We start from the raw sequence: 24251 nt of genomic DNA, 5'->3' as shown, positions 1-24251 counted from the left end.
AATTTACACTTGAACCTTGTACTCCTTATATAAAATTGTCAGAAATCAGATTATTTGCAATTGAAAGAGTGCTGGCTTTCAACTGAGAGAAGATGGCAAAACGATGGGCAATCTGTGGCATTTGCGCAACCACATAGAGTGGTCGAAGAGTACTCCCCAGGTAAGAGGATTTTTGTGTTTCATCTTGAGAGAATAATTTCACATAGTTCAGATATGTGTAGCAAGAACTATTTTAAATCTGTATCTAAACATGTAACTAAAAGCAAGACGTTGGAATTGTTTTTGGAACATCATTTTTGTAACAGAATGTCTGCTGATACTAAAGATCCAATAATAAATTCCAACCAATAAACTATGAGCATTTCAAAATGTGTATATGCATGCATAATATAAAGGTGATTTTTACAAGTTAAAAAATTCTACTTTATCAAAGAGTTCTTTTTCACCAATAATATTTTTCACATTAATTTTCTTTTAAGGGTTTACGTTTTTATAATTCTTTATTTCAATTTAACTTAGAAATTTCACTGCTACTGCGGATGCTTCTGGGTGTCAACAAATGCAGACATGTTGTAAAGAACCTCATGAATATTCATAGTTAGGCACAGCTGTCACATCGATGCAACAGTAATAACTTCTGTTCATATACATTTATTGGAAGGAACTTGTGTGTATCAAATACTTTTTAATCGACTAAATGCCAATGATTTAAAGTGAATGAAGTACTTTTGAGCTGCAATGTTGTGATATGGAAACTGTGATTTTTAAAGATCTGATGAAACAGTCCATGTTATTACTGCTATGCTTGTTGGCACATGGGTAGCACTCGTGAATATGCTGAAATAGTCATGTAGGCAATCACATTTGGTGCTATAGTGTGGAACTGTTCAGAATCTGAAGCCTTAGTACAATGCCTACACCAAGGATGATATTGTTTTACCTTCACAGTAATTGAAGGATATCTATAAATGTCCACCTTTCCAATAAGCTGCAAAGAGAATTGATACTTCCAAATTAAGAATTTATCTCATATTACATTATTACAACCATAAGGCTTAGTGTATTACATAATTGTACAAACCCTGAAAATTTATTCTCAATTGACTTATCCCAGATAGATAGGCAAATATGAATCTTGCAGTTGGTAGCAGTGCTTTGGACCTCTTGCTTCTGATTGCTGTGTCACGATCCCTGCAATGAACTAAATGTTGGTGAGAAAACCATCTGATTCTCAATGCTCCTCAGTTTGAGCAGGTAGCTGAAACTGGGAACATCATTCGCCCTTGGGTGATAGATGCTTCTGGCCAGTGAAGCTCCATACAACAAATAAGCATGCCTTAACATTTATCTTCTGTAAAATACACCTATCATGTTGTAAACTCACTAAAGAAGCACAAACTTTGGAAGCAAAAAGCAAACAAATAAACTGCTCAAATTTAGGTCAGCTAAAATATCTGGCTTAGATATTCAGTATTTGGTACTAAGCTTATATACTATTGTTATTGAATCCCCTGCTATAGTAAGACACAGATGCCTCCACCAGATGGAGTAATTATGAGGCGCATAACTTGTCTTTTTAAATAACCCAGTAAATAAATTTACATTAAATGATGGATGTTCTTGTATTAGTTGAAGAACTGTTGTTGGTTAGTTTTATGACTGAAACTCTGCACTTTGACCGGACTAAAAGCAACTCATCATTTCAAAAGATCTTGTGTTAGTCTGTTTTATATTAAAACTTCATTGAGATGTAATTGTCAGCTTCTCCTCGTATTGCTGGTAAATTGATTGTGTGTGGGCAGTCATCACTTTCACAGGAAATAAATTTCCAGTCAGCTTGAATGGCAAGCGCAGGGTCAGCGAGCTGGGCCACCTCTCTGATAACAGCTTTATGAAGAAAGGTTTCACAATAAATCTTTGTCCTTTTATAGAAATAAGGAGAAAGAAATGAGATGCTGACTATAGATCGATAGAACTAGAAGTGGCAAGAATATTCATCATATCTGACAGGATAAAATAGAAACAGGGACTTGAAACAATGACAAAATCCAACTATGAGCTGGAAGAAAATTGAACAGTGCTGATAGAATAATAATGGAAAACTTGGACTTCTATGGAGCTACTTTAGGTTTTCAGCGTCAGCTGAGCTATTTATTCTGCACAATTCACTAAACACAAGAAATTTCAAACAGATTGGCCCATGATTGTTTATAAACTTAGCCATTTAGAGTATACTTTTAGCAACGTGGGCCCTATTACAGTGAGACATAGTGGTATTGTCACTGGACGATAATTCAAAGCCTTAGGCAATGCTCTGCTTCTTTGATTTGAATCCCACTATGGCAATTTGCATTTGAAAGAATTTGGAATTGAAAGTTTAATGATAACTATGAGACAATTGTTGATTGCCATAAAATTTTCTCTTGTTCATGAACGCGCTTTAGGGATGGAAATCAGCCATTCTTACCTTGTCTAGCCTACATACCATTCAACTCACATACATAAGTGGAGTTGACTCTTCACTGCCCTCTGAAATGGCCTAGTAATGGATTCAGCTGTAATAAACTGCTACAGCCTCAAAAAAGAAATGAAACCAGAGTCATCCTTTGACATCAACCTCAGCACCAGAACAACAATGGCAAACATAGTCCATTGACCCTGCAAAGTCCTCCTTACTAAAATCAGGGGGCTAGTGCCAAATTAGGACAGACGTCTCACAGACAAGTCCTTTATTATTGCTGGGGCCAACTCCTGGCAGTCTCTCAATAATAGCTTCGAACAGCAATTAGGGATGGCCAATAAGTCATGGCCCAGGCAGTGAAGCCAATATCCCAACTGAGAAAAAGCCATTTTGCACATTTAATTTTGCAGTAGTTTGTAAGGTTAATGGTAATCCGGCATTAAGATTGCATCCTGCATGCTTCATATCACAAGTGCGTATGAGCGCAGCTGAAAGTTTTTTCTAATTAAGGCTGAAACAGAGTGGGAGAGCAGACCTACGTGGAACTTGGGACATAACTGAGGATAACAGTTTTCCAGTCTATTATCTACCCTGACTCAAAGAGGATACTGTTGGAGCAACAGCAGAGTGAAGTGAACTTGACGGCCCAGTCCTGATGAAGGGTTCCGACCTGAAACATCAAATTTCCTCCTCTTCTGATGCTGCCTGACCTGCTGTGTTCCTCCAGCTCCACACTGTATTGACCCCAACAGAAAACTCACCAGAATATGCAAAGGTTGATTACAGAGCATTGAGCTGCTTGGCAGGTAGTAAGTTGTTTTGTCTGTTTTAAAGCTATTATTAAGGAAAGGCAAGAATTCTAACAACACTTCTTAAAAAAAAACGTCCTAAATTTAAACCAAGTAGAAAATTTGGAAAGTTATGAAATTTGTCGACTAAAGGTGTAGCAGGGAAACTCAGTCCCACCTGTTCTACGGCTTGTAGTATATGGGAAATGTTAGATTTACCTGGTAGGCTGGATGAGCTCATCAGCAGGAAGTGCCATCAGTTTGATGAACTGAACTGCTGGATTTTGGAGCCTGTATGTCTAGAGTCACTTTATTACATCTGTGAAGCTGAGAGTTACGTGGAGAGCAGCTTCAGGAAGTGTAGTCAGCTGATGATCTGTCACAAGAAGGCAAACAGGATAGCCGCAGAGTGTATCTCACTCAGGAATAGTTTTTCTTCTGTATTAGAAAAGGATGAGAATGACGGGACCTCAGGGGAGTACAGTTAGAACCAGCTGGGGAGAAGAGAGAGATGAAGACAGATGAATTTTGGGGGTACATGCAGGCATTTCCATGGCCACGTGACTCCAGGGTGGTTGCTTCCCTGGGACCAGAGTCAAGGATGTCACTTAATGGCTACCAGGTATTCTGAAGGGGTAGAGTAAATAGTCAGAGGTCCCCAATTTCTCCCACATTGAGGACTTTAGGCAACTGACTGACAGGAGTCTCAAACTGTTTTGAGAGACTGCAGCCTTCAGCTGTAGATTGACTGCCATGTATCACAGCACCGGACCCACACTGAGCACAATATTAAAAAAAAGTAAATCAAAGAACTGTGGATGCTGGAAATGATAACCAAAACCAGAAATTGCTGAAGAAACTCAGCAGGTCCAGCAGCATGTGTGGAGAGAAAGCAGAGTCGGGGTCAATCTTTCGAGTCCAGTGACCCTTCTTCAGAACTTCTTCAGTTCGAAAGATTAACTGTGAATTCTCTCCACATGCTGCTAGACCTGCTGAGTTTCTCCAGCAATTTCTGGTTTTGTTTCTGACACAATATCAGATGGCCCAACCCAGAAGAAACACATCTATTCAGTCAGCCCTGGTGCCTGAAAAGGGGGGGGATGGGTGGTTACTCAGAGTAACAGCTTAAGCTGCTGTTGATGACTGTGAAGATTTCCTCCCGTCGCTACAAAAAGAGGCTCCTTTACTTTGGGAAACTAATTGATAGCTGTGGGGGACTGCAGTGATTAAACTCCATGTAACTAAGTCCAAAATTATCAGTTGCAGTTCAATGAAATGTCTACCTTTTAAGTTACTACTTTAGTCAAGATACAATTCTGGTCACCCATCATATGCTTGGGGGAAATACTGTTCAGACCGCACAATGGGAATTGGGTGATAGGACATTGTTCACGATTTTCAAAGCAGTATTTCCACCAGACAAGGCCTCCTGAAACTCATAAGTCTTTTCAAACTGAATTGAAGTGTCTTTCAAAGAGCAATGACAGGAATTTTATTTGATGTCCTTGTTTAGTTTAAAGAAAAGCTCATCACTTGGGAGCAAAAGTACTTTTCAAGCACAGTTTTTCACTGAAGATATTTGCACAGTACATTTTTTTCCATTATAAATAGTTTATAGTTATGTGATTCATATGTCTTATTGGTACTGCATACAGACATTTTACAAGAATAGAATATCTAACTTACACGCATGTATTCTTACTGACCACAGAAAGCTCTTTGTTGCTTTTGAATGATTTCTAAAAGTTGTCATGATATAAAGGTAGAAGATAAATTCAGGCAGGTTGGAAAATGATCTGTTGTTCTGGACCATTTTTGCATTTCAAGCAAAACTGATTTTACCCTTTTATCAGGTTTTTCAATACTTCCTTGTAGTGCTTAATTTTGTTTTACATTTAATTGTATCATTTTTTAGTATTGCAAATTTAACTAGTCACATGAGCGTTGGTAAAGCTCCTAGTTTAGATAATTGGAAGAATTACAATTTTTCTATGGAGACCGGATTCAAATAACAAAGAGAAGGAGATAAGAATCTTCTCATTCTAATCATTATTGGCAGTCATGAATAAACTCAGTTGCAGTATCTCAATCCACTCCTCAGCGAATGTAAAATTATAGAATTAATGCTTATTTCCTGCTCTTAATTTAGCATTACATTGAACAAAAAGCTATTGCAAATTCTGTCTGCTTATCCGAGCAACTGGAAGTAAAACACTGGATTTCCCATTTGTATTAATCATTATTATTTCATCTAAGTGTTTGCATACAAAACCTTCATCATTACTAATGTCCCCAGGCATTAAACAGAGCAAGCACAACAAATGCATGTGAAATAATTGAAAAGGGAAAATCAGAACACATGCTGCTGCACTGCAAGTTTGCAGATCTACATAATATGTTATGTTGAGTCATCTGCAGTATCCCTGAGCCAACGATACAACCAGGTATGGATTTCTGATCAACACTTAAGATAAGTCATGGCCATCATTCTTATCCAGGCAGCAACAGAAAATTTATAATGTTGACCCTCTTAGTAACCTGTTGTTGCAAGGTATCTTCTGAAGGTAATGCTTGTACATATATTTTTTTTCCTGTCTGCCTATCCCCTCACTTTTTCTGTCATGATTACCAGAGTAAGACACATTTTTCTCTGTTTCACAAATGAGAATGATGGCCAGAGAACACAGACAAAAATAAGGATAGAAGGATTATGCATCTATAAGAAATTCACTTCATTTCTTGAAAGCTAGATGAAAATGTAAACTGTGAGGTGGAAAGAGCTAAGCTGCAAATGGTGCACATAGGTGAAGTGAATGGACGACAAGATTGTAGATGGACTATAAGGTAAGGAAGTGCAAGATTATTCACTTTAGTGTAAGAACAGAAAAACAGAATAAATTCCAGATGTTGATGTTCAGAGAGACTTTGGTGTACTCATACAAGGCACACAAAAAATTAATACAACAGCAAGTACAACCAGCCTTTAGGAAGACAAATGACATGCCAACCTTTTTTGTAAGGGGATTGGAATATGAGAATATTGAAGTTTAGCTATAATTGTACAAGACTTTGGTGAGACCACATCTGGAATAATGCACGTTTTTGGTCTCTCAATTTAAGAAAGGATATACTTGCACTGGAGGTGAATCAACGGGACATTAGATTACACCTGGGTTGAAAGGGCTATCCTATGATTAGATGTTTATCAAATTATGCATGTACTCTCTGGAGTTTCAAACAGTAAGAAATAATCTCAGTGAAACCTACAGGATTCTGAATGTGTTTGATGGGGTAGACGCTGAGTGAATGTATGTAGTGGACAAGGTATTATTCTGCTAGCAAATGGGAATTAGTTGAATGGATCTGTGTCTTTAAGAATAATTTAATTACTGAATGTGAACATAACTTGAAATTAAGAATTTCAATGATGCTTGAGCAAAAAGTTGTAAATCGGAATCTCCAATTCCAGATCATGAATAATAGCACAAAGCGACTATCTCTCTGACTCTTCTTTTATCATCAGAGTTGACAGCATAGAGGTGGTCATTTGGACAGTGGTGGCTCTCCCAATTCATTTTAGTTGCAATTTCTGAGTAAATCCCAGGGGCTTTTATATTCAGACCATGTCAGAATATAGAGCCCAAAACTGAAATTCTGAGGCGATCAAAAGACTGGTGGTGCCAAACTGGATAGCCCTCAAAATCTGGCTTGGGGATCACATTTTCCAATCAACTCTTACCCATTGTGTGAAGTATAGACAACATGACATATTCGAGCAACCTGCCTATTGGCATGGTTTATGTGTATAGTCAGCATTAACAGCTCTGATCATTGGCACTTATCAGCGGGAAGACTGAAATGATAACTCCCAAGCATTGCTTTAAGCAAATCTACTCTGTTTAAAACTCGATTGTATCTCTTGAAAAGGAGGTGCATGTGGCTAAAGCACAGAATGCAGGTTCCGGTTGGAAATGATTCCAACTTGTAAAACAGGGAAGAATGACACAACTTGGTGGAGAACAAGTTGATGTAATAACAAATCTGATAGAATCCAGTCTTTGTGATCTTTACAGGTAGTCTTACTGGAAAAAGAAGTGATTTATAGCGTTTATCTCTTATTTAGAGCTAATTTAGATCATACCTAAAATTTCACCTTACAGTTCAGTCCAAATTTGTGCATTAAAACAGCTGATACTGTATGTAAGACAACATTATCTGACAGCTGGGAGGCTTCCAGCAAATGCTTGTACACAGGCTCTGATGTACAAGAGTCAGACAAGGAATTTGATGAGCAGCGTGATAGATTAGCATCAAGGAGAATAGAATAGTCTGGCATCAACTTGACATGGGAATTTTGGTATTGCTGATAGCATAGTAGTGATGGTCAAGCCCAGGAGTGCATTTACAGACCAGACTTTAATTTGGTGTCTTTCAGCAGTGTATCAGCTTCCATTGCAGTGAAACCAGCATCCACTCATGTCTGAATACTGCAGTGGAAGCTGGAGTTTGCTGTTATGATGACTCTCAATACTAATGTGTAAAAGGGTTTCCTTCACAAGTCTCCCACAATCTGACCTATAACAGTTCTGCACCCTAAAGACCATTGACAGATATGGCCTCCTGCTCTGTCTGAGTCCTCCTTCCACCATACCTCCCCAAACCTCTCACAGTTTCTGTCACTCTGCACAGTGTCTCCTTGTTGTTACAGCTATTTTTAATGTTAAGTGGAAGCCCTGACATTCAACACATCTTTGAATGCAATTGCTTTGTGCACAAGGCTTTCAACTACCAAAAAGAAGCAGTCACTGAAGAGTCACACCAAAGTCCAAGCATTTGCTGGAAGCTTTCCAGCTGCCGAACGATGTTGTGAAACATGCAGTGCCAGCTGTTTTAATGCACAAGTTTTAACCAAACTGTAAGGGGAAATATTGAGTATGGCGTTCCCCTGAATGTATTCACTTGGCCCTTAATGAACATGCACACAAATGCAAGCAGGATCAACCACTTAATGTCATTTAGAAAACCAGGTAGCAAACATGAAGGTGGTATATTGAAAGTTATGTAGTTTGCTTTTGGATGTATGGTCGTGAGTTCATATAGTGGGTGTTGCAAAAGGTATGGGAGCCTCAATTCTGCAGGATGTTCAACACAGCAGACAAAGAAAAACTGAGCAGAGGGGAAGCTCTGCACAATGCCCTCTGCCTTCTTGGAGCTGAATTCTCCACAAATCTTGAGAGTGCCAGAAAATTACCAATGCCCCCAGCATTTCCATGTTCATCAGTATTCTCCTGTGAACTGTCCCTTTGTGAAATTCTCATTAGTGTGCCCTGCACAGAATTCGCCTGCAACCTTGCCCTTTCTCCCTGACCAGGCTGTCCCACTGGTGCCCAGTGACTCAGCACAGGCAGATCCCAACTCTATGCTAGCCTTTAAGGCAAAGTACAGTTCCAGTTTCTGACAGTTTCATGTATCAGATTAAATGACTCGTCTATTTAGTCAGCGCTGTACTTTTGTTCCATCTTTTCCTCTTGGACCTGCTGTGGGTGTGCTCTTGGCTGAATGAAAGTACAAATCAGAAATTGAAGGTTACGGACAGGGAAGTCCATACAGTTGGAAAGCAAAAGTTTCATGGCCACATCATTAGACAATTACTTCAATCAAGAGCAAGAACGTATTATGGTATAAAACTACCATTACAGTAAACAGCAACTTTGCAGTAGGTTGCTTAGATTAAATATCACCTGCACTGTAACCAGCTTGGAGGCAAGAGAAGGGAAATTAAAATATTTTAATGTCATTGAATAAATCTAATCTACAGCAGTAAACATTCATGATAATATAATGTAATAATTATGGATCACAATAATCCTGTTACTTTGTATAACTTATCTATTATTATCCAAAAGGCAGGTTAGCTGACAGATGGACATTGAAGCTATTTATGGTGAAGTAATTATGTTTTAATTGTACTCTAGAAAGCAGTTTAATGACACGACTATTCATTGCGTGTAAATATCAGTTGATCATTTTGGAATTCCCTGGAATGAAAGTCATCAGCTATCAGTTTCTCAATTAAATCTAATGATTTTTGCATTGCGTTAAATACTTTGGTGCAATTTGAAAGCATACCTCTTAGTTGCTCGGTCAAAATATCTCAGATTACACAATCTTCTGTTAAAACCATTAGAAGTAGGAGCAGACTATTCAACCCATTGAGTCTGTTCTGCCATTCAATGAAAAAAAGGCTGTTTTGAAAATCCTCAACTCCATTTTCTTGCCTTATCTACCCTCAGAGAGAAAAAAATGTGTCATCATTTCTGTTTTGAATTTTTGACCCTTGTTCTGAGATTATGCTTTCTGGTCCTAGACTTTCTCTCCCATAAGGGGAAATAATCCATTATATCCACCCTGTCATGTCCCTTAAAAATAGTTTTAATAAGGTATCTTCTCATTCTACTAAACAGCAATGAATACAAGTTTAACCTACTCAATCTGCCTGCAAAAGAAAATCCACCCATACTCAGAATCGACCCAGTGAATCTCCCCTGCCAATTAACTAAGTATATCTTTCCTAGGTAAAGGAACTAAATCTGTTCACAGTACTCTGGGTGTGTTCTGTCTAGTGTCTTTGTAAGATTATTAGGGAAGCTAACATTTCATGATTGATTTAGTTTAGTTATAATCACACAACTAAAGTGTATTCATTGATAAGCCTAATAATATATTATGCAGCCTAAGTAAAGCCACTGCAGAGCTTGTCATTATAAAAATCATGTAACTCCACTCAGGTTAACTCAACAAAAAAATACACAATGGGATTGCAAGCAGCGTAAAGGTTAGATTTAAAGCTGCCAGGATGAAGAGTTTCCATTCAGTTTCAGATCCAGACTTCTGAGGTTGAATGAGACAGATAGTGTATTCTTGATTCCTTAGTCCTTATCAAGAAATCCTTGTATTGGTGTAATAGAAATACGGCAGTTGACTAGATGTAACTCTAATACAAAGGTTACAACGGTTTACACTTGTATTTTTACAACCTTTTAAACTTTAACTTGCGCAGTATAGCAATTTGTAGAGTTTATTATATTTTCTGATCATCTATATTAGGTTTGCCTTTGGATATAAAGGGTAGCATGAACAGTTTCCAAGAACTCAAACACAGACGAATTATATAACAGATCTGTTGATTTAATATAAAATACATCAATTAAGCAAACATTGAGCTCAAGGATGTCAATCATTGAGTCCTGACTGCATAAGACTCCCAGTTTGCTTTCACAAAGGGGTAATGTACATTTCAATTGTCCTCATGTCTTTATTAAAAAAATCATAAACAGACAATGACAAAAATGAACAAAAGATGGACCCATGGATAACTAACAATTTAAGGGACCAGTCACAGAGAGTGGGAGGTGACATCAGCCTGAAGTGCCAGTTGGAGATTGATCATGCCTCCCTTAAAGTAGTTAGCAGCAATAAGCCTCACCTCATCGAGACCAATCAAAATATTTTAATGTAATTGATCATGATCTGCATTATGCCTGGAAACAATTTAATAAACATAGAAAGGGAAAGACTATCCTGCATAAATAGATATTATTTGTAATCTAAATAAAGTTTCCGGAAATATTACACTACACTGTCTCTGATTGTTTTTTTGGTTAAAGTCTCAAATGAACAATATCCTTGAAGACAAAGACAGGTATAATTCTCATTCAGCTTGGTAAGGAGATAGAAAGGTGACAAAAGCACTTTATTAAACTCTATACTGTGGAGAACATTGCCACTGAAGAAGTCCTATAAGCCATTGTAGACTTTCTATTCACTCAGGAGCGTGAAGGCCAGCCTCTATAGTAAAGGTCAAAAAGGACATTGACCATGTTGGAAGCGGGAAGACACCAAAAGCAATGAAAATCCATGTGAAAACATCAAAAATGGAAAACCAACATGACTGCAATATCTTCATGAACATTTCTGTATCTACTGGAAAGAATAATTTGTGTTTCAAGATGGGTATGATGTAAATGTAGTCCCCTTGTACACAGACAAAGGGATTTGCATTGGCTGCAACAATAAACAATCATTTTTCTGTTAAGAATTATGGAGAAGGTCTTTGTTATGACCAGATTGCAGACCTTGGTAGCTTGCATCTACCTTGAGTATCAGTGCAGGGTTCAGAGATCACGCATTGGCAGTTAACATGATTTTCTCAGTTTAGCAATTATAAAAGTATTCCAAATGTTGCAGGCAACTCTACACTACCTCTGTAGATCTCAGTAAATGCTTTGATCTCATCAGCGGAGACTGCAAACTCTTTAAACAGCTATGAAAAATAGAATGCCCAACTGGACACCTGTGTGTGATTTCTTCCTTCCATGAGGACATGCACAGTTTCACCAGTTACAATAGAGCAATATCAGCCACTTTCCATTATATTAGCAATTTATACTCATTCACCACATTTCTGTCTTCGTCCTAAATCTATTTCTGAGCCATGGATTTATCCAGCTCCCACTGAGAGTTGTTAATCAAGATTTCAACAGTTCTATGTCAAAGATTTGTTCATTTATACACTGCTTTGTGTTTTAAAGTAGAGATAATCAGAAAGACCTTGTAAATTCACTGTCCAAATTCAGATCTCATAATTAAACATAAACAATCCATTTAGGTCCACACATTTTAATATTTTATATAGAAACATTTTACATTGAGAAACATTAAGAAAATAAATGGATATTCACAACTTTGCAGTAAAGTCGTCTTGTCAAAAATGTGTTTGTTTGCTTAAATGGTACATACAGTTAAATCACCAGTTTATTGATTAAAAATTAAATGAGACATCCTTCAAACAAATCTACAATCTGAGTAACAAAATCACAAGACTCTTTTCTGTGAGATTTGAATTCTCCTGGATTTTATTTTAAGTAACATTAAAGCACTTGGATACATTAAGAACATAACCCGATAAATGCAATATTTAAAGTGTTAAGTATTTCACTCAACTAATGCAGATTTTGAATCTTTGCCAGAAGTGTTGGTGAAGTGCTCCTACAATGCAAAAGAATTTCTTTCATTCTGGCCTTTAGTTAAATATCCAGGTCAGAGCTGGCCAACACTTTCCAAGCAGAGAGCAGATGTCTTAGATAAAGTTTGCCTCTAGCTGAGACAAGAGAAAACCTGCAATTTTTAATTTAATTTTAAATGTCAGTTTAGAATATTATTTCTTTTGATATTCTAAGTGAAATTGATACTGTACTAAATTCTAAGTTGAATCATTACTTATATTTCTTTCTCGGTGAGTTTATATAGACAATATTTATTTTTAGATGGATTTATTATTCTACATTTAGTTCTAGATGAATTGAATAATTTAATCATTCATCTCATCGCTATGATGTAACCGAGGACTGACTCTTATAATTAACTATCACTGGGTAATCATTACAAATTTGTAGACTCACACTTCATACCTCAGGACTCAAAACTTATCTTGAATTCAAAAATGAGGGATTCTATGCATGCGGAATAGTTAATTCAATGGAGATTTCTTTGCTTTCATGTATCTAGTTGGCATACTTTATTCGGAAGTTACCTTATTTACTCTGCACACACATGGGCGTGAGGACATTGTGTTTTAAAGATGGGTGTATAGCTTGTAATGGCGACTAAGCTCTTATATTGTCCATTAAGGAATGGAAATCTACCATTGTCAGCTGCTGTAGTCTATGTGTAACTCCAAACCCTTGCTATGTGGTTGCCTCTCAACTGCCTTCTGATTGAGTTTGTAGGTTATTGAGTATGGGCGATAAATATTGACTCTGCCAGTGATGTCCTTTTCAGGTTTGAGACAGATAATAGGTTTGAGGTAAATAAGTTTACCTTGCTGAAATGACAAGGTTGTAGAACCATTAAAGATACTTATTACTGAAAAATGTACTTAAGAAAGAATGTGTCTAAGAAAAGTCATAGAAAATAATGGCTTAATTAATGGGTGAATAATTAAACCCATACTCAATAAAAAGGGTTTCCATCCTGAATTACAATTGTTAAATTGATCTGTCCTATTCTATTTTATTTATGTACTTTTATATAACTAGGATCAGGCAAACTTTTGACCTCTCTTATTTAATTTTTGACAAGATGTAGGAATTATTCGATGTAACATAAGGCACATTTTTCTTGGATTTAAATTTATTCTGGGAGCTTTTCACTTTTGACCTATAATTTATAATTAGTACTTTGTTTAAATAAACAGGATTGTCAAGAATGTTATATTTTCAAATAATTATGCATTTGTATTTGAAATTCTAAATTTGCAAAATCAATTATTTATGAATAGATAACTTATATTAAAGAGTAATACTTTAAAACTAGTAGTTCAGTCATAAATACAGTATAAAATGTTCTAACTAGTTCAACTATACATATGTGCTTAACCAACTGATCTCAGGAATATGCAAGACGTGTCACAATTAACTCCAGTATTCTGTGCTTTCTTTAGTTTCTCTTCCATTTTCCCCTCTTCCCCTCTCCAAGCTCAGCTTTTCCATGAGATCCACCTCCTACTTCCTCCACATTATTCCCACTGAGCATCTGGCTGAGCCCTTGTCTTATGTGGGTGGAAAAGTGTCAAATTAACTCAATCTAGAGAATTGTGAGGTGATGCTTTTAGGGAGGAAAAACAAGGCAACAGAATAAACAATAAATGGTCAGAAGTGTAGATGAATTCAGGGCATTTGGAGCGTATACTTAGAGATTCGCGAAGGTAGCTGGATAGATAAGTTGGTCAAGAATGTATATGCGATAATGTCCTTTATTGGTTGAAAACTGCAGTTTAAGCCTAAGGGCCTTATTGCTAACCCTGTATAAAATATATTTGTTAGACCTTAGCTTGTAGTCCTTAGATTATATATTGTTTGTAGTTTTGATTCCTCCATTGCAGGAAGAATGTGATTGCATGAGAGAAGGTATAAAGAAGATATACAAAGATGTTGTCAGGAATAGAGAAAATAATGAGAATAGATTGAATAGGCAAGGGTGCTTTGGTTTTGGAAGAAAGGACACTTGAGGGAAGATTTAATTTTTCAGTTGTGCCCCACAAGAATTCGTGTTCGCGCCTCAATTATTCACATTATTTATTAGTGACTTGGATAATGGCATATAAAGCCATACATCCAAATTTGCTGACAACACAAAGTTAGCCAGAATCGTATACAGTGTAGATGATAACATAAAACTAGTGATAGACCGGGTGAATGGGCAAAACTGTGTCAGTTGGAATTCAATGCAAACAAGTCTGATGTTAGCCATTTTGGACCAAGAAAGGATAAATCAGGGTACTTTCTAGATGGTATGAAGTCACGTACAGTTTACCTACCATCCCACCAGCATCCACATCCAGAAGATCATCAGATGCCATTTCCACCACCTCCAGCGAGATTCCACCACCAGACACATATTCCCCTCCCCTCTCTTATCCGCCTTCCACAGGGTCCGTTCCCTCCGGGACACCCTGGTCCACACTTCCTTCACCCCCAACACTTCCCTACAGCCCTACAGCACCTTCCCCTGTAACCAACGAAGGTGCAACACCTGCCCATTTACCTCCTCCCTCCCCAGTATCCATGGGTCCAAACATACCTTCCAGGTGAAGCAACGCTTCACCTGCACTTCCCACAATCCAGTCTACTGCATTCGCTGCTCACAATGTGGTTTCCTCGACATTGGGGAAACGAAGCATAGACTTGGCGACTGCTTCGCAGAACATTTATGTTCTGCTCACAAAAAAGACCCCAAACTACCTGTTGCCTGTCACTTCAATGCCCCACCCTGTTCCCTGACCAACATCTCTGTCTCTGGCTTGCTGCAGTGTTCCAGCGAAGCCCAACGCAAACTGGAGGAACAACACTTCACTTTCCGTTTGGGGACCCTACAGCCCTCCGGACTCAATATTGAGTTCAATCATTTTAGGGCCTAAACTCTCCCTTGTCCCAGCCCCCCACCCCACACACCAGGCCTTGTTACCACATAGCCTGCCACTACACACCCCCTGTTGTTAGTCACTAACAGTCCCCATTAACAAATATTCATCCTCCCAGCCTGATCATTAGCAACTCCTTTGTCTGTCCAACTGTCTTTCTCTCTCTTTGGGCTCTATCCTATCGTTTACTCCCTACCCCACCCACCTCCCTATTTTCTGTATATAAACTGACGTTTTCCCAGCCACCATCAGTTCTGAGGAAGGGTCACCGGACTCGAAACATTAACTCTGTTTTTCCTTTCATAGATGCTGCCAGACCTGCTGGGCTTTTCCAGCAACTTTGTTTTGGTTCTTGATTTACAGCATCCACAGTTCTTTCAGCTTTTTTTCAAATACAATGGGTGTCTGAAGAAATTTGACGGTTTACATATACAAGTCATTAAAATGTCAAGAACAATTGCAGAAAAAATCAAGAAAGCTAAGGGAATGCTGGTCTTTGCATCTCAAAGACTGGAATACAAGGATGCAGAAGTAATACTGCAGGTATAATGCTGCAATACCCTGGCTAGACCCCACTCGGATACTGTGAGCAGATTGAGGCACCATACCTTTGGGAGGACATATTGCCCTCGGTGGGAATACAACATAGGTTTACAAGGCCGATACTTGGACTCCAGGGGTTCAGTTGTGAGGAGAGATTTTACATATTGAGCCAGTTTTGTTTCTAGAATTTAGGAGGTTTAGCGGCGATCTGATCAAAGTCTTCAAGATATCAACAGGAAAAGATAAGGTAGATAAAGATAAACCAGTTCTACTGGTTGAATATTCTCGAACTGTAGGGGTAAAGTCTGAGAATTAGAGCCAGGCCTTTCAGAACAATGTTAGGAAGCACCTCTACACACAAAGGGTGGTAGATAGAGTCACAGAGTCATACAGCATAGAAACAGACCCTTCTGTCTAATTAGTCCATGCTGACCATGTCCCCAAACTAAACTAGTCCGACTTGCCTGCATTTGGCCCATATCCCTCCAAACCTTTCCTATTTATGTACTTATCTAGATATGTTTTAGAGGTTGTAATTGTACTTGCATCCATCATTTTATCTGGTAGTTCATTCTACAAACTACTCTCTGTGTAAAAAAGTTACCCCTCATGTCCTTTTTAAATCTTTCTCCTCTCAGCTTAAAAAAAGTGCCCCAATCTAGGGAAAAGACCCGTGCTATTCAAAGCAAGTTAATTCGGCACTTTTCCACCCATATAAGACAATGGAATGGCAAGTTGCTCAGTGGGAATAAGGTGGAGGAAGTAGGAAGTGGATCTCATGGACAAGATGGAGAAGGCAAGGCCTCTAGGGGTTAAGTTATGAAGAGAGATTTTACACCTTGTCTATGCCTCTCATAGTTTTATGAACATTTATAAGTTCACCCCTTAACCACCTACACTCCAGTGAAAAACATTCCAGCCTATCCAGCCTCTCCTTCTAACTCAAACCCTCCTTTCCAGGCAACTTTCCAGTCAATCTTTTCTGAACCCTCACCAGTTTAATTATATCTTTCCTATATGTTTAGAACTCTCTTCCACAATAGCAGTATATCCAGGATCAGTTGTTAAGTTTAAATCTGAGATAGATGGGCTGAAGGCAGGTATTTGGAGGTACGCCACAAATCAGCTAATGATCTCATTGAATGGTGGAACAGACTTGAGGGACTGATGGCCTATTCCTGTTCCTACGTTCCTAGGTGTACAAAATTAAATGGGACTATGTAGCATGGATACATCAACCAATTTCCTTTTGCCAAGAGGGGACATAGATTTAAAATCATTGGGGGAAGAATTAGAGGAGAATTGAAGAATTCTCTTTTCATCCAGAGGATATTGTGGGTCTAATCTTCACCGCCTGAAAGAATAGTGGATGCAAAAATACCCATTGTAATCTATAGGCTAGAGACCAAAAGCAAGAAGCAAAAACCACAGAGCAAAAAGCAAGGCTTAGGCTGGATGAAATGAACAAGATGGGCTGACTGGGCTCTTTCTGAGTCGTAAACTGCTCTGTGTTTCTGCGCTACCTTGAGAAGACAATCCTGGTCCCAACAAGGATTGCTAACTATTATTCAATTTTCAACCTCCGACTTTTCTTCGAGATCTGGGTGGTCCTGCTTGCAACTGATTCTATTCTTGTCCATAAAGCCAGGCTATCATTTACAATGGTTTCTCTTCATATTTCCAAACATTAACTTTAGTGTCCTCTAGGATCTATACTTAACCATCTTTCAATTCTCATCGATCCTTCGGTAGCATCACTAAAAACTATAATGTTAGTTTTCACATGCATATTGAAGAATCCGAGCTCTCTCTCACCATCACCTCTCTTGACTTCTCTGTTTCCTCAAAATTATCAGATCACTTACTGCTAATTGGAGCAGTGTGGATCTTGCAGCTGCTCCTGGGATTGCAGGTTTAGTTAAAGGTTTATTGTACTTACTTTTTTACAGTTTTAAAGTAATTTTAACCATTGTAGTTTACTACTATAAGGAAGTTTTCAGTTTTGTTTTAACAACATTCAACAAAAAACAAAAAAAAACAAACAAAAAAAATTCTTTAAAGGGTATTTTTTAAAGGTCTACAGTGAACGGTTGAGGTTCTTTTTCATTCCTAATTCAGAAATTTTAAAAAGTCTACACGTGTTTTCGAGGTCTTTTCTCATATTGCAGAGGCATTTTTTTCAAAAATCCGAACAGTTTTTTTTAAAATAAGGAATTGTGTTTTCGTTCCAGAAAGTCCTTATACATGGTCAGCTCCCGAGGAGATTTTTTTTCCTATGAAGGTTAATATATATATATATAATATATATATATTTATATTTATATTTAATTTTTTTCCATTTTAACATTATTTTCTGTACGAAATAAAAGATAGTATTTTTTAATAAATAAGGCATTATTGAAACTTTTTTTTAGGTTTAATGTTGGTAAGGTCATATCTAAGGTACAGAGTGAGGTGGCTAGTAGATTTAGAAAAGTTATTACCCAACAGGAGCAGTCAGATAGTTGGGTGACTGTCAGAAAAGGTAAAAAGGTAGTTCAAAAGTCTCCAGTGGCTATTCCTCTATCAAATTGATATTCGGTCTTTGGAATAGTTGAGAGGATAGTCTCTCTGAGGAAAATAGAAGGGCCAGTCAGTTATTGGTCAATTTTACAAGATTTAATAGGTTTATTTTTATAGGGACTCTCCTATCAGGGCATAGACAGGAAATTCTGTGGCAGTGAGCATAAATTTAGGATGGTTTGTTGCTTTCCTGGTGCTAGGATTAAGGATGTTTCTAAATGTTTCAAAGATATTGTTAAAGGTGAGTTTGAGAAGCCAGAAATTACTGTTCACTTTGGTTGGAATGATATTTTTAGGGAAATGATTAAAACAGCACAGTACAGAGTGAATTTAAGAGATTAGATAAAAGATTAAAAAATAAAGCCTTTGAAGTAGTAATTTCTGGTTTACTCCCAATGCCAAACTCAAATGAGGGAAGGAACAAAAGGTTAAACGAGATAAATCAATGGCTGAAGAGCTGGTTAATTGTTCAGGGATTCAGGTTTTTGGGCAATTAGAATGTCTTTTGAGATAGAAAAGACCCGTTCAAAAAGGGTAGGTCTAAGCTAAACAGGGAGGGAGTTTTGCTCATTCTATTAAGGGAGACTTTATACTGATAGAGGAGGCAAGTGGAGGACTCCTAAGTAGCAGTGTAAATGGAAGGATTGACGGGGTAGGTTCTAAATGTTAATTAGAGAGCACATTAATTAAAAAAGAAAGACAAAAGAAAGTCAGAGTATATAGTAACCCTGAAGAATTAAATTGCATTTATTTCAATGCAAGGGGTCTTACAGGTAAGGATGATGAACCCTGGGCATGTTTAAGAACATGGGAATGGGACATCATACATTTTACAGAAACTTGGTTGAGAGATGGACAAGATTGGCAACTCAATTTTCCTGGTTTTAGATGCTATAGAAAGGATAGAAAAGGAGGCAAGAAGATGGGGTGAGGTGGGGGGATTGGCATTTTTGATTAAGGAATACGTTAATGCTGTAACCAGGAAAGCTATTTCTGAAAAATCGCCCACTGAAAATATATGGAAGAAATTACAAATAAGAAAGGAAAGATCACTTTGATGGGATTGTACTATAAGCTCCCCAGTAGAAAGAGAGAAATTGAGAAACAGATATGTAGGGAGGTCTCAGATATATGTAAGCATAATAAGGTTGTAATAATGGGGGTTTTAATTTTCCAAATATGGACTGAGACTACCATTGTGTTAAAGGTTTGGATGGTGAAGAATTTGTCAAATGTGCTGAAGAAAATTTTCTTTATCATCATGTGGAGGCTCCTACTAGAAAAGGAGCAAAACTAGACCTTCTTTTGGGCAAAAAGGCAGGACAGGTGACTGAGTAAAAGTGGGGGAACACTTTGGGCCTAGCGAACATAATTCTATGAGTTTCAAAATGATTATGGAAAAGGATAAGCCTTCCATAAAAGTTAAAGTTTTTAATTGGAATAAGGCAAATTTTAAAGGTATGAGATAAGAACTTTCAAAAGTTGGTTAGAGTAGACAGTTTGCAGGTAGAAAGACATGTGACAATTGGGAGGAATTCAAGAGTATGATGACGAGAGTTCAGAAGCATTTTGTTCCTGTTAGAGTGAAGGGTAAGGCAGGTAAGATTAAGGAACAATGGATGAATAAAGATGTTGAGGTTTTAGTCAAGAATAAAGAGAATTTTTTTTTAGATATAGACAACTTGGTTCATTTGAATCTCTTAATCAATATAAAGAGTAGGGACATCCTTAAGAGAGAAATCAGGAAGGCAAAGAGGGGCTATGAGATAGCATTGGCAGATAAGGTTAAGGATAATCCAAAGAGATTCTACAAATACATGATGAGCAAGATGGTAACTAGAGAGAGGATTGGGCCTCTTAAAGATCAAGGAGGATGTCTTTGTGTTGAACCCCAGGAGATGGGACAAATACTAAATGATTATTTCGTGTCAGTTTTTACTGTGAAGAAATAAATTAAAGTTAGCAAACACAGAGAAATAAACTTTGATGTTTTAAAAAACTGTTCACATTACAGAAGTGGAAATTCCTGAGGTCTTATAGAATATAAAGGTGGATAAATCTCCCAGACCTGATCTAATATATACCAGAATGCTGTGGGAAGTAAGGGAGGCAATTACGAGATCCCTTGCTGAAATGTCTGCATCATCTATAACTACGGGTGAGTGTCTGATGACTGGAGGGTGGCTAATGTTGTACCTGAGTCTGACTTCAGTTGTGGATAAATTGTTGGAGGTGATTATGACAGATAGGATTTATGGACATTTAGAGAGGCAAAAATTAATTAGCGATAGTCGGCATGGTTTTGTGCAATGAAAGAAGTGACTCGCAAACTTGATTGAGTTTTTTTGAGGAGGTTACCAAAAAGATTGAAGATGGCAGAGCAGTAGACGTTGTTTATTTGGATTTTAGTAAAGTCTTTGACAAGGTTCCGTATGGTAGACTAATTAGTAAAGTCAGGTCACATGGGATTCAGGGTGAGCTTGCCAATTGGATACATAACTGGCTTAATGGCAGGAGACAGAGAATGATGGTGGAGTGTTGCTTTTTGGACTGGAGGCCTATGACCAAGATGTTCCACAGGGATCAGTTCTGGGTCCTCTTTTGTTTGTCATTTATATAAATGATTTGGATGAGAATATGGCAGCATGGTTAGTAAGTTTGCAGATGGCATCAAAATTGGTGGCATAGTAGACAGTGATGAAGGTTTTCTAAGATTACAGAGGGATCTTGATCAAATGGGCCAATGGACTGAAAATGGCAGATGGAGTTCAATCTAGATAAATGTGAAGTATTGCATTTTGGTACAACGAACAAGGGCAGGGCTTATACAATTAATGGTAGGGCCTAGGGTAATGTTGCAGAGCAGAGGGACCTAGGGTGCAGGTACATAATTCTTTAAAGTTTGCATCACATATAAACACCTGGTTAAAAAGGTATTTGGCACACTTACCTTCATTGCTCAGTCTTTTGACAGGTTTTCATTTTACAGAATGTGCTCACTGTAAAAGTTTACAGCTTTGAGTTTAGTTTCATTTTAATGGTGCGAATGGTAACGTTTATGGAGACTGGTGCAAACGTCAGTGGCAAAGCAGGATTTATAAGCATGTAGCTTGCTACACCAGCCCAATTTATAGCATTTCACTTTATTCACGTTATGGGAGTTGGGTCGTAATGTTGAGATTTGTACAGGGCGTTGGTGAGGCCTCTTCTAGAATATTGTGTCCAGTTCTGGTCACCCAGTTATAGGAAGGATATTATCAAGCTGGAGAAGGTTCATAAGAGATTTACCAGGGATGTTGCTGGGTATGGAAGGTTTGAGTTATAAGGATAGGCTGGTACTTTTTTCACTGGAACATAGGAGGTTGAAGGGTGACCTGATAGAAGTTTATAAAATAATGACGGGTATAGATAGAGTTGATGGTAGTTGTTTTTTTTCCCTAAGATGGGGCAGTTCAAGACAAGGGGTCACATTTTTAAGGTGAAAGGAGAGAGATTTAAAAGAGATAAGAGGCAAGTTTTTTACACAGAGGGTGGTTCACATGTGGAATGAGCTTCCTGATGAAGTGATGGATGTGGGTACAATTACAACGTCCAAAAGACATTTGGATGGATATATGAATTGAAAATGTTTGGAGGGATATGGGCCAGGAGCAGGCACGTGGGACTAGTTTAATTTGGCATTATGTTCAGCATGGATTGATTGGATTGAAGGGTCTGTTTCCATGATGTATGACTCTGTGAGTCTATGACATTTTTCTATTTGCATCATTGAATGAGCAGAAACTTCCTTCAATTGAATATTTAAAGAATTGAAACCATTCATATCCCAGTACAAATTCAATTCCCTAGCAACTGACTCAATCTTTCCCTCTGGCAACAGCCTGAGACCTCACTGCCCTGTTCACAACTTGGTACAATATATGACCCTTAATAGTGCTTCAGATTACTTATATATTCTAATACTAGGAATTTCTATATTCATCTACATAGCATAGCATAATTCCAGTTCTGTTTCAGTTTATCTGCTATCAAAGCTCTCAATTTTTACCTTGAGGCCTGTCCATTGCAATGCATTGCTGATGACCTATCAAATTTTATCCTTGATTAATTTTACAGGGGCCAATCTTTGCTGGCTATGTTCTGAACACAGTGTATCTCACAAGTCCATCACACTGTGCTCACAGCCATATTAATTGTGTACAGTTGCAGTTGCCACTCTACCAGAAGTTTGTGGAGGCATTGGAAAGAGTATAGTAAAGGTTTACCAGAATGTTGCCTTGTTTGGTGAGTATCAGCTATGCAGAGAGATTGGACAAACTCAGTTTTCACTTGAACATTGGAGACTAAGAGGCAACCTGATAGAGGTTTACAAAATTATGAGAGGCATGGATAGTCAGAGTCTTTTCTCCCAGGGTTGAAATTTCAATTACTAGGGAAATAGGTTTAAGACAAAAAGGGAAAAGTTTGAAGGAGGTGTGAGAGTCAAGTTTATTTTACACAGAGGGTGGTAAGTGTCTGGAATGCACTGCCAGACAAAATGGTAGCAGATACAATAGTAACATTTAAGAGGCATCTTGACAGACACATGAACAGGCAGGGAATACAGGGATATTGACTACATACAGACATAAGGTTTTTTAGTTCAGAAAGGCATCTTGTGTCAGGCTTGGTGGGTTGAAGAGTTTGTTCCTGTGCTGTAATGTTCTTTGTTCACTATGTCGATTCTCACTAAAGTAATGCTTTAATTTTAAGGGCCCTAGTCCCTCCCTGCGTGACCCACCCCATCTTTGTAATTTTCCTCATCTCTCCTGCCCTCCAAAATCTCTGTTGCTCTAACTCCAGCTCATTAAACATCCTCAAAAATGTAAGTTTGTTAACATCAGATCAACAGTCATATATTTAAATCACTTGCTTCCACATGTCAACACCATTCACTGGGAGAGGAGAGAAGTAGACCAAAATATTAGAAAGCACGTTCAGAAGAGGAGCAAAGGAGAGAATACTAGATTAAAAATGCATTTGTGTTTACAATATGACAGTACATAAATAATTATTGATTCATGACTAGTTGATATAAAGTATCCTTGACAATACCAGACAAAGATGGATATTGTCAAAATAACTAATGCCAGTTTGCCCTGGAGTTTTCAACAAAAGTCAAGGTTGTAATGTGATAAGCAAGTAAATACACTGCATGTCATGATCATTAGTTCACAAATCTTAAAGTAATATTTTGTCTTTGATCCATTACCCATATTTATAACAGTAATTTCTTTTAAATATTTACCCAAATCTGCCGTTAAAGCTTGATTTAACTTCTCTCTCTGTCTTCAAAACTTTCCTGAGCCAGTGTAATTACTCCTCTTTTCCTTCTGAAGGATCTATACCTTTGGATAAGGTTGGTGTCTTTGTGCAGGGTTGATGATTAAAAAAAGTGAATTTGACATTGTATTGAGAAGTTATTTTCCAGTTGACCACTTCTGTTACTTGGTAAAATTTGCCATCTCTACCAGTATGTGGTACTGGATAAGGGGTTTTTAAAGGTAGTTCACTGCTAAGAATCTTCTTTCTCTTTTGCATTGTCTTGGACCTATCTAGTGATTAGTGACAGAGGATACACCACATAGAATATCTACAGAAGAGGCAGTACTCTTGGCTCACAATCATGTTCATTGCACGATAACAATAAAATCAGATACATTAAATCAGGAGTAATTATTATTTGTAGAGCTGGTATAGCTACATTTTTTACTTTGCAAGCTGGAGTTGAACTCCATATCTGTACTGAATAAGAACCGAAAGAACTGTGGATGCTGTGGATCAGGAACAAAAACAAAGTTGCTGGAAAAGCTCAGCAGGTCTGGCAGCATCTGTGAAGGAAAAAACAGAGTTAATGTTTCGGGTCCGGTGACCCTCC

This window comes from Rhincodon typus, chromosome 1, assembly GCF_021869965.1.
Source record: "Rhincodon typus isolate 14 chromosome 1, sRhiTyp1.1, whole genome shotgun sequence".
Lineage (NCBI taxonomy): Eukaryota > Metazoa > Chordata > Chondrichthyes > Orectolobiformes > Rhincodontidae > Rhincodon > Rhincodon typus.
The sequence above is the reverse complement of the archived record's forward strand: the minus strand, read 5'-3'. Positions refer to the sequence as shown.